The sequence below is a fragment of the Octodon degus genome, unplaced genomic scaffold (assembly GCF_000260255.1).
Source record: "Octodon degus isolate 3935 unplaced genomic scaffold, OctDeg1.0 scaffold00013, whole genome shotgun sequence".
NCBI lineage: Eukaryota > Metazoa > Chordata > Mammalia > Rodentia > Octodontidae > Octodon > Octodon degus.
The window spans coordinates 14811331-14822296 of NW_004524589.1; positions in this window are offsets into that span (position 1 = coordinate 14811331).

The following is a 10966-nucleotide window of genomic DNA, read 5'->3' on the forward strand; positions in this document are numbered from 1 at the left end:
TAAAAATACCACTTTCCTTTATGTATTCCTCATGTGATGGGGATTTTGATTGTTTCCAATATTTGGCTATGACAAATTGTCTATACTTCATTTTGAATTTCATGTATACATCGGGGTCTCATATAAGATAAACCGTGTGACATTTGAATTTGTGGTCCCGAGCTCATTCAGTTTTCTACATGACTCAAGCTTATCCTTACTTAGGGCAGAACTGTCCTCTATTGTGTAGGTACATAATTTTCTTATCCATTCATCAGTTGATGGAAATATAGGTAGCATCCTGTTTAAACTATTATGAATTGTGCTGCTATAAACATGAATATGCCTGTATTGCTATCTTTAGTTCTTTTAAGAAGATATCTAGTAGAGAATTAGCCAGGTCAAACCATTTTTCTATTTTTAATATTTTGAGGAATCTCCACACTGACACCTATAGTGATTTTGGTACTGGCTTACACTGCCATTAACAAGGAAGTCTTCCTTTTTCCATGCAGTCTCTGTAGCATTTGTTATTATTTAATTTATTGAATATAGCTATGCTCTCTAGTGAGGTAGAATCTCAGTATTGTTTTAATTTGCATTTCTTAAATGTTGAGGTGTTGAACATTTTTCCATGTACTTATTTGCCATCTATACTTCCTCATCTCAGAAATCTCTACTCAAAAGAAAAACAAAGAAAAAAAGAAATCTCTAGTCACTTTATCCCTTTTTAATTGGATCTCCTAATTTGAAAGGTCTACTTTTTAAACATTTTTTAATGTTTTAGATGGTATTCTTTCATTTGGTGAAAAGTTTCCAGATTTTTTCTCATTTTTTATGTTGTGTCTTCTTACATTAGTGGGTTCCTTGCTATGCAAAACTTTTTCATTTGATATTATCCTATTTGTTGATTCTTGGTATTATTTCTTGGTCAATTTCTGTTGTGTTCAGAAAAATCTTTGTGTATTCATATGTTTTCCAGGGTCTTAGCTGTTTTGTCTTCTAGAAAATTAATTGTTTCTGTTTTAGTATTTAGATCTTCGATCTATTTTAATTGTAGTGTGCAGTAAGACATAACAGCATAGATTAAATCTCTGGACTATGTATGGCTGGCTTTCTCAGCACCAGTTTGATTTAACGGGGGTCTCACCATGTAGTTCAGTTTGGCTTGAAATCACTATAGAGCTCAGTCTGGCCTTAAACTCATAATCATAATCTCACTGCCTCAGCCTCATGAATATTTGGATTACACTTGTGTGCCACCACGCCCAGCCTCTCAGCTCCAATTTAACAAAGGCTTTTATACTGCAAAAATATGTGGCTCCTTAAATAAATAAACATGATAGATGAGGGTATCTAGAGATGTTTCTACATCTAGTATTTTGTTCCATTCATCCAAAACTTTTTTTTTTCAAGTGCCATGTTACTTTTTAAAAATTAATTTTATTGATAAAGAAATAGCAATGAGACAGTTTCAAAATATGTTAATAGGGCAGTTACAATAATTAGTACATTGCATGTTGTCTTCATAGTACAAGATGTGGACATATCTTGTCTAAACACTATTAGTACAAATCTTTCTTCTCATTGAACTAAGAGAAAGTAGCTGTATATTTAACCTAACTAATTTGTATATACAGATCTATTTTTTTTCACTACAAACTGGTCCTTAATTTAATCCCCCCCCCCTTGTCTTTACCGCTGTAGTTTGGTGGTTGAATCCTGTCTTCCCCTTGCTGCCCAGAGTTGCTCCAGCTGTATCACAACTCTGCTGCCACATGAATGTTAGGACTTCTTTTGGTAGTTCTGTGAAGAGAGCTAGTAACGCTTACACTGGGACTGCAATTGTATTGGTGTTGCTATTCGGAATTATAGCCATGCTGACTGTGTTGGCTCTGTCTATCTAAGAGCTGGGCACATCTCCCATGTTCTGATCTTTCATTTGATCTTCTTTTGTTTTCAATTAGACAACTTTTACTGAATGAGAAAAACTACATTCAAAATGTGCTTAAAACAAACTGGAATTATTTTTAAAAAGGCATTTTAAAGAATGTTTGCACTGTATGGAAAATCAAATATTTCTTGCAGGAACACAGCATTCCAATCCTTATTGTAATCCAATGTAAGTTATTGGAATTATCAAATTATCATTTTCAAAGAACAATATTAAGATCAAGAATTTCAATTTATGGTAGCACATAGAAGGGCACTATATAAATATGGTCTCCATATTTTTCATTGTACATAGCTTATCTTTTTGTTTAGGTTGATTCCTACATTTCCTAACTTGATGGCATTGTGAAAGGTATTGTTTCCTTAATTGTTCTCTGTTTGGGTTTGTTGTCAGTCTATAGGAATGCTATTGCTTGAATTTTTTTTTTAATCCTACTGTGAAACTGAATCTGATTATTAATTCTTGTAATCTTTTATGGGAGGTTTTAGTGTCTTTTATGTAAAGAATCATGCCACCTACAACATTGATAATTTAGCTTCTTTCCTACCTATACTGTTATTTTTTTTGCTCTTCCCTGAATACTCTGGCTAATATTTTGAGGGCAATAGGAGTTGTGATAGCAGAAATCCTTTTCCTTTTCCTTTTTTTCTTATTGCTCATGGGCAAAGAAAGCAGTGTATCCTCAGATCTCCACTGGATGCAGGCAGCAGGACAAGAGCCGCCAATGCTGAATTTCACCTCCCGTGCAGCTCAGAAGCAGCCTGGCCTTCAGCTGTGAGAGCAGCGTCCGTGTCTTTCAACCCAAACCCCAAGAGTGACGCTGGTGAAACTTTTAGAGAGTGAGTGTCCAAACTGCAACTCAAAACTCACTTATTTATCCCAAAGTGCAGATACTGTAATTTAACTTCAATTTTCAGCTGCTGGGGTGATGCTGGACTAGGATTTCTCCTGCCTTTAGAGGGCTCTTGTGCACATGTGACACAAGCTCATCACCACTTCTCGAAAGGTCTGTGCAGTGCCGGAGCTCTGACTGCCCTGTGTGTTCCACGGCCTTTTGCACACAGTTACCCTGGGAATGTAATACTGGGAGCCCTCGAGTGCAGCCAACAGGCTCCTCTGGCATTCAGTGTGCAGACAACATTTTCTCAAGGGATATGGCGGGCCCTTATACTAGAGCCCTTCACAGGGTGTTTCCTGTAGAAAGGCACACTGAGAGGAGACGCCTGTGGTTTCCTTGTGCATCACAGCTGCCTCTGGCCCTGCCCACTCCAGTGCAGCATTTTTCAGTGAGGAGAAAATTTTCCTTTCACTGCCACAAAACTCATGCAGTCATAAGATGAATGGAGATAATACAAGTGGTTCTTCTCTTCTCTGAACTGCTTTGTATTTGTTTGTTTTTGTCCTATACTTTTTCTTAATTTCTTTCCATGTTTGTGTGTGTGTCAGATCCTTCCTAGCTCCCCAAAAGTCACACCTCCTTTTTTCTTCTCCATGTTGTTTCCAGAGTGTGCATACTGAACGTCACAGAGGTTGGATTGCTGTCACTCACAATGCCACCACTGTTCTTCTCACTCTGCTATTTATGTTATTAAGTCATCATTGCCATAGTCATGATATTCCCACACTCCAGTTTAGAAAGTAACTCATTAGTACCACAGTTGCGAAATGCTATGTCCAAAACACATTTTTGTATGTTGAAGTGGCATATTTAGATTGCATTTGTTAGGTAAGATAAGGATGTACAATAAACCTTATTCTGTTTATAATGTTAAACTACTAGAAGTGCAGAGCCTTAGAGACACAGATATATAGGCTGCAATATCGTCGTTGCTAATAATGTTCCTTCTGTGATTTTGTCTGCTTTCCTACTGGATACTGACCTTTTATACAGTTGGAAGGTACTCTATTTCTATGCTTGTACTATTACATGAGACTTATGTGGGACATTGGGTCATTCTAATGCCTCGAGGCTTCTCTACTGTGACACTGCAGAGCCACTATATATTTCTCCATTCCGATACATTGCAAGTTCAACCAGCCTTTTAGTTTTCTTGAAATTTAGGCCAATGGCAAGACTTTTTTCTCTAGATATAATGTAGAATGATGTACATATGATTTGAATTTGTTCTGGAGGGTACATTTTTATAAGGATTTATGTGTATAAATTTTAAAGTCCAAGGAAAATAAAAAATATAAGAAGTAGAAAAATCTGAATTATTCATCTTCAAATCTAGCTCATCATTTTTCTTTCAAATCCAGACACTAACAGTTCATTAGTTTTGCATTCAATTCAACTCATAAACTTCTGGATTTTGATTTCAGTTTGTATTAATGCATGTTTGCAGTAAATAATGACTATACTTCTCATGAGGAGTTGGACCAAGTCCACAGCAATCCACGACTTTTTCTACTCCTACTCCATATCTTATTTGCATTCCTATTTCCAAAAGTTTTATCTCCTTATTTGTAATACTTGTCTTTTTTATTTTGTCCTTTATTTATACTTTGAGTTTCTCATATAGGAGAAGTAATGAGCTATTTAAGCTCCTGTGCCTGACCTGTTTAACCCGACAGAATGATGTAAAGATGCATGCATAACAAGCATAGTTACAAATGCTGCAGTATCTAAGTGTTAACATAGGAAAGATGCCACTCTCTCTACATGGTGTTTAGACATTTTGTTTATTCTAAAATATTTTATTATTCTTATTCATGATATTAGTCTAGCTACACTGAAATAGCATGCCATGATTTGCAAGTTCTATGATTTATTTCAGGGTGATACTTGGTTCCTTAATCACCCTACCAATCTAAGTTCTGTACCCTCTGGTGATTCAATTGCACATTTATGCTTCTATTTCTACAATTACTTTATGAAATTAATTGTTTTAAATATTAATCTCTTCTGCACACCAAGGAGTCCTCAAAACAAGGAATATCTTATTTATCTTTGTAGCACCTCTGCCTTGCACAGATCCTAGAGGCAAATGGTGTATTTTCAGTAAACATGTATTATTTACTAAGTGAACAATTAAATAGAGATGATTGATTCATTCAATCATTAAGAAAAGAAACATTTCATTTTATTTTCATTACATTTCATTTTTAAAATGGCTAATAACTAAATAACAACCTCATATACCTGCTCCTATTTTTTTCCCAGTCCTTTGCTTTTAACATTCAGGGGGGGGCGGTCACAGCAGGGATCTTACATTTGGTACTCTGCTCTCTCCAGGTGGTCATAAATGTAGTAGCTTTGTGCAAAAGCAGTTGGCTCGGTACATCTGGGAGTCACTCTGGGAGTTTTTGCCCAGGAGGTTATTATGCTGAAAGTCTTGAAGAGTCATTTTCATGTCAACTATTATATTTTATAGAGCTTTGCAGTAAGTGCCTCTGCTGATTCCCTTTGTTCTCTATCATCAATTCTAAAGGAATGCGTTATAACTCTCTGCCATTCATGTTATTTAAATATCTGCTGACAGTCAAAGGATTATGCCTTTTCTATCATGCCAGTTTTGTTCATTCAATGCTTGCTGAAATTTCTTTGAGATTCCTGGGGGAAATGGTTTAAAATTTTTATTTTCTTCTTTGCTACCAAGAAGAGGAATAAAATTTCTAAGAATTACATAAATTATACATAACAGTCAATCTGTAATTTAAGAATCAGTAAAGAAGTATGAAAATTCACAAGTTTGAGCTTAATGTATATTCATAAATAATAAGATTTGCTGGTTTACATTAAGCCATCCTTCACACTACCATGGGCTATCTTTCATCTTATATTCCATCGATATATCAGTCCTTGATATCTGGGACTTTGCAGCTGTTAATACACAAAAAAAGTATATGTATCTTTTAAGGACTTGTAGTGAAGTTTCTCTTTAAGTGAGAAGAGTTTGTTTAAGAGAAATTTATTTGCATTTTATTTATTTATTTATTTATTTTTCTTTTCAAAGTTTTATTGATAAACATATAGCAATGAGACAGTTTCAAATCAAATCGAAAGTACAGTTGCAACAAATAATACACTGCATGTATTCTTCTTAGTGGTTAATTGCTGTACAGGATGCGGACTTGTGATCCTACTTACAAACACCATTAGAACAAATCATTCTATTCAATTAGAATGTAGGAAGAGCCACCTGTTTAGATATTTCTACTACACAGCATATATAAACTGTCACTTATTAGTAACCTACCATGTAGTAAACAAAAATTGGTGGAGGGAGGGAATTCCCCTTCTAGTTTAGAAGATTATTTATATAATCTATACTCAGGCAATAAGAAAATCAGAATTATGCAGCTGTCACCACCATTCTTCCTTAGAGAGTGGTTCCTTGTGTCACTAACAATTCAGGGCTCACTAACTTTTCTGTGCAAATCAACTTTGAAATCACAGTCTGCTAAATTTCAGACAAACTAACACATCAAAGGTTTTCTTTACTTTGACTGGGGATTGGATAGTGTGACAGACTTGAAAAGAGACCCCTCACTCCATAACTTCCTGGAGGCGCCATATTTCATTTGCTTCCAAGTGGACATGAAACCAAACTGGACCGTTTTGGCCTTCCAGTGTTGCTGACATGCTGCTTTTATGAATTTAAGACAATCCTTTATGAAATTCTGAGCTCAGATTACAAAGTTGCTTAGATTCAAAACTTAACTTTCAAGTGGCTCCAAAAATTCTCCAGCCATGCCTTTTTCCTGTGTGTTAATTTCTCAAAATTTTATAAGCATCATTAGTTAAGATTCTTAACTCTTGGTTTATTTAAAATTCTACTGAATCATAATAATCACAAAATGTTATTATTCTTGAGAATTATTACCCTAGGACCTTTGTTTTTAATTAGCTCTTAACATATTCCTCATTAAAAATGGAAGATAAGACTGCAAATGCCCAGTGAGGAAGATCCTTATGTGACGCTCTTTTACGTGGCTTAAATTTGGAAGAAATGTTTGTGTGCTTTCTCCTCCAACCTGGTCCCATTACATTTATTTCTTTTGTGAAAGTTCTTAGTTGTCCTAAGTTTTCCAGAAAACTTGTCTTTTAAAACATTGCACGTAGGATTGGTCAGCCTCACTTATGTTCTTTAGTGTGAATCTTTTATCACAATCATAACCAAGTTTAGGTATTGTTGTAGAAGAATTGGCATCCTATACCTTGAGAGAGTATGACATTCCATTCATTATTTCTTCCTATAGTGCATGATCATGAAAACTCACTTTGTTATTCTGTATCTACTTCTGTATTTTCTTCAAAATCATATTTGCATATATTTCTTAAAATGAATATATTGTAATGCTTTTGAAAGTAGGATCCATATAGCAAGAACAATGTGGATGCATGTGTGTGTCAGGACATGAGTGTGTCTCCCAAATTCGTGTGTTGATATCTTTAACCCCAGTTGTTCATGGTGTCTGGAAATAGGACTTTGGGAAGTAATTGGATAATGAAGGTATTCGTAGATTAGTCCCTTCACACACTAATAAGTCCGGAAGGCTGTGGGATTTGGTTTGTTAGAAGTCATCTCCATCAGGCAAACTTGCTCTACACACCGTGAGACACCCACTACCACCTTATAATGTAATAAGAAACTTCGGAAGGTGTTTAGCCAATGCAGACACCCTGGTCGTGCACCTCAGAGCCTCCACTCTAGTGGCTAAGTCAGCTTCTATCTTTATGAATTACCTAATGTCCAGTATGCCAATTATGACAGGATAACATTTTTATGATTATCTTACAGGATAGGTTTTTTTTTTACTCTTTTTTTTTAAAATTTTTTCATAATTTTATTGATGAAAAGATAGCAATGAGACAGTTTCAAATCAAATCGCTAGGACAGTTTTAATAACTAACACACTGCATACATTCTTCTTAGTGGTTAATTGCTGTACAAGATGTGGACCTGAGATCCTATTTATAAACACCATTAGAACAAATCATTCTGTTCATTAAGAGAATGTAACTATATATCTATCCCATCCACTTTGAATATACAGATACAAAATGGATATTCATCTATATAGCCCTTTTTTTCTAAGTTCCGTTATTTGAATATTATAGGTGTGTAAACTCAGCAAAATATTCTAAAAGAGTCTAGTAGCCCATAATAGTATTGGGTCTTCTGTTTAACTGGAAATGTCAGAAATTATTGACCTGAGTCCCCCACAGCTCAACATAACATCATGGCTTTACTTCCTATATTTCATCTTCATACTTTTCTACTGGATGATTAAGACCAAGGTAAAGCAGGACCTATGCAACAAGAGTTGTAACTTTTGGGTCTGAGAAGGATAGGTTTTTGATAAGACAAATTCTGTGGATTTTTTTGCATACAGCTATATTACCAACAGATTATTTAGCTCTATTTTTAAATGTTTTTAATTTTTAAATTTAATTTAATTTAATTTTGATGAGTAGAAACAAGCAAAGACAAATAGAAACAAAGACAGAAACAAGGTAACATACAGCAGTACGTGTTATAGATTTCCAAAACAAGAACAACTAACTATTACTGTTCTATCATTTTTTATATCATCAAATCTCTTAAGTGTAATATTATAAGTAATTCTATGTAATGCCTGAAGTCAAATAGGTTTGCTTGGTTAATAGTTTTATTATATTTGCTAAAATAATGTAATAATTTTTATTTCATATACTGTAGGTTTTCATTATATTCCTTTAAAAATCTTTAGGTTTTTTTTGTAATATTTAATACATTGATTTGTTCTTTCAGTATTTATAATACAATTTACAAAGAAAGATATTTTGGAGATCCTACAGTTTTACTGTTCCTTCATTCCTGTTCTTCTTTGCCCATTTCTAAAAACAAAAAGATGACAATTTTTGTGATACAGGAGTTTAAAGTGTACAATGAATATTTTGATTCTTTTTATCCATTCTTTGATTTTCAGCTAACTATTCTTCATAGAGCAGATATAAGGGAAATTATATTTTAATTGTCATAACAATTCCTCCTGATGTTCGTTGAATTTGAGTCACATTCTATGAAACAAAGCTTCTAAATCCTACACAAGAGGAAAATATTTGAATGCCTGATTTCAGCTTCTCATCTGAATTATACTTTCTACTTTATACACAGAAACAGAAAAATAATTTGATTGCTATCTCACAGCAGCATTTCTCATAGATTGCAGGATATAATAGAAGAGTTGTGATAGTGTCCTTAGCGAATTCTGTATTTGCTATATCTTGGCTTGAACTTCCTTTGGGGGTTTTTGGGAACACTTCAAGAAATACGTTGGAGAAAACAGTAGTAAGTAGAAGAAGCAATCTTCTGATATGACCAATTGGAAAACTCCAGTTTTTATTAAAACAACAAAATATTGGGACTCTAATCTTTACTACCGCTTCAGTGATATCAAAAGGTCAATGCATGACAGTTGAACAGGAGCACAGAGTACCTGAATCTTTTCAAGTTCTTCTCAAGATGATCTTTAGTAGAGCATAATTGTGATAGAAAAAATAATTTTCCAAGTTTTTCAGCAGAAGACAGTGAATCTCTGTGCCCACTTTATTCAACATCAGCAGATTTTCAGCTAGCAGATTGCTAGGTCTAGTAAGTAAGAAGACACTACACTTACTTATCTACACTGTAAAATAAGGTGTCTGGACAGGGCATCCATGTAAAAATACTTAATTATGTATCCAGTTCTAGCTTTTCATTTCAAGTTTTTGGCAAATACTTAGCTTACCCAGATTTGTTTTGCATCATATTTTATACTTATTGAAACAACAAAACTGTGAAAGGAACTACAGACAGACCAACCTTTGATGCTCATACACATTTTCAAAAAGCTTCCAGATTTATCCTTAACACAGATTCTTAATATGACTTTTAAGAATACACACAGTGCCCATGGCTTATCTATTCTAATAGTAGGATTGTTGGTACCTTTTTTTTCTTTTTTCCATAATTTTATTGAGAGACAAATAGCAATGAGACAGTTTCAAATCAAATTGGTATGACAGTTTCAATAATTAACACATTGCATTGTGGTTATTTGCTGTACAAGATGCAGATATGATATCCTATTTACAAACACTATTAGAACAAATCCCTCTATTCATTAAAAAAATGTAACTATATATCTATCCTAACCATTTTGAATGCAACAATAAAAAATGGACATTGATCTGTATCCCCTTTTTTTGTTTAGTTCCGTCATTTGAATATTACAGCAAAATATTCTAAGAGTCCAGTAGCCCATAATAGTATTGGGTCTTCTGCTTCACTGGCAATGTCAGAAATTGTTGACCTGAGTCTCTACAGCTCAACATAACACCATGGCTTTGCTTCTTATACTTCATTTTTATACTTTTCTGCTGGATGGTTAAGACCAAGATAAAGCAAGACCTATGCAACAGGAGTTATAGCTTTTGGGTCTGATAAGGTCAGTCAAATCCCCTCAGGCTTTTTCTATACAAAAAATCTTTTAGGGAGTATGTAGAGATTGTTTTAATATATAATATGCAAATACAAAGGAGTTAAATGCTCAAATGCAAACTGTTGTTCATACACTTTTAAGTGTCTATATCTGAACAATTACAATATAGTGTAAGATTCAGTTAAGGGCTGATAGCATAGTCAATGGAACAGCACTTTCCCAGCACATGAGAAGTCCCAGATGCAATCCCCTGCACTGAAGAAAATCTATGAAGAAAACTCACCTAATTGTCATAAAAATCATCATACTTCATTTTTCTAAACACATGCTTGCTATTATACAACTGGAATCATATATTCTTGATCTTATTTTTATATTAAGATGGAGATCACCCCTATAAGATAAATACTTTTGCTACATTTTTGCATTAATATTTATCTAGGAAGCAAAACATTTATGTGATAGCAGCATAAAAGTTATTTTTGACTTTTTTCAATTCAGTTTCATTATACGGGCAACACGGACTGAAATATTAGATTTTCTCAGTTGACAATGAACTGAGACATAAGATGGATCCAATTTTTTTTAGAGTTTTCTTACTGACTAACATAGAAAAGTTATATA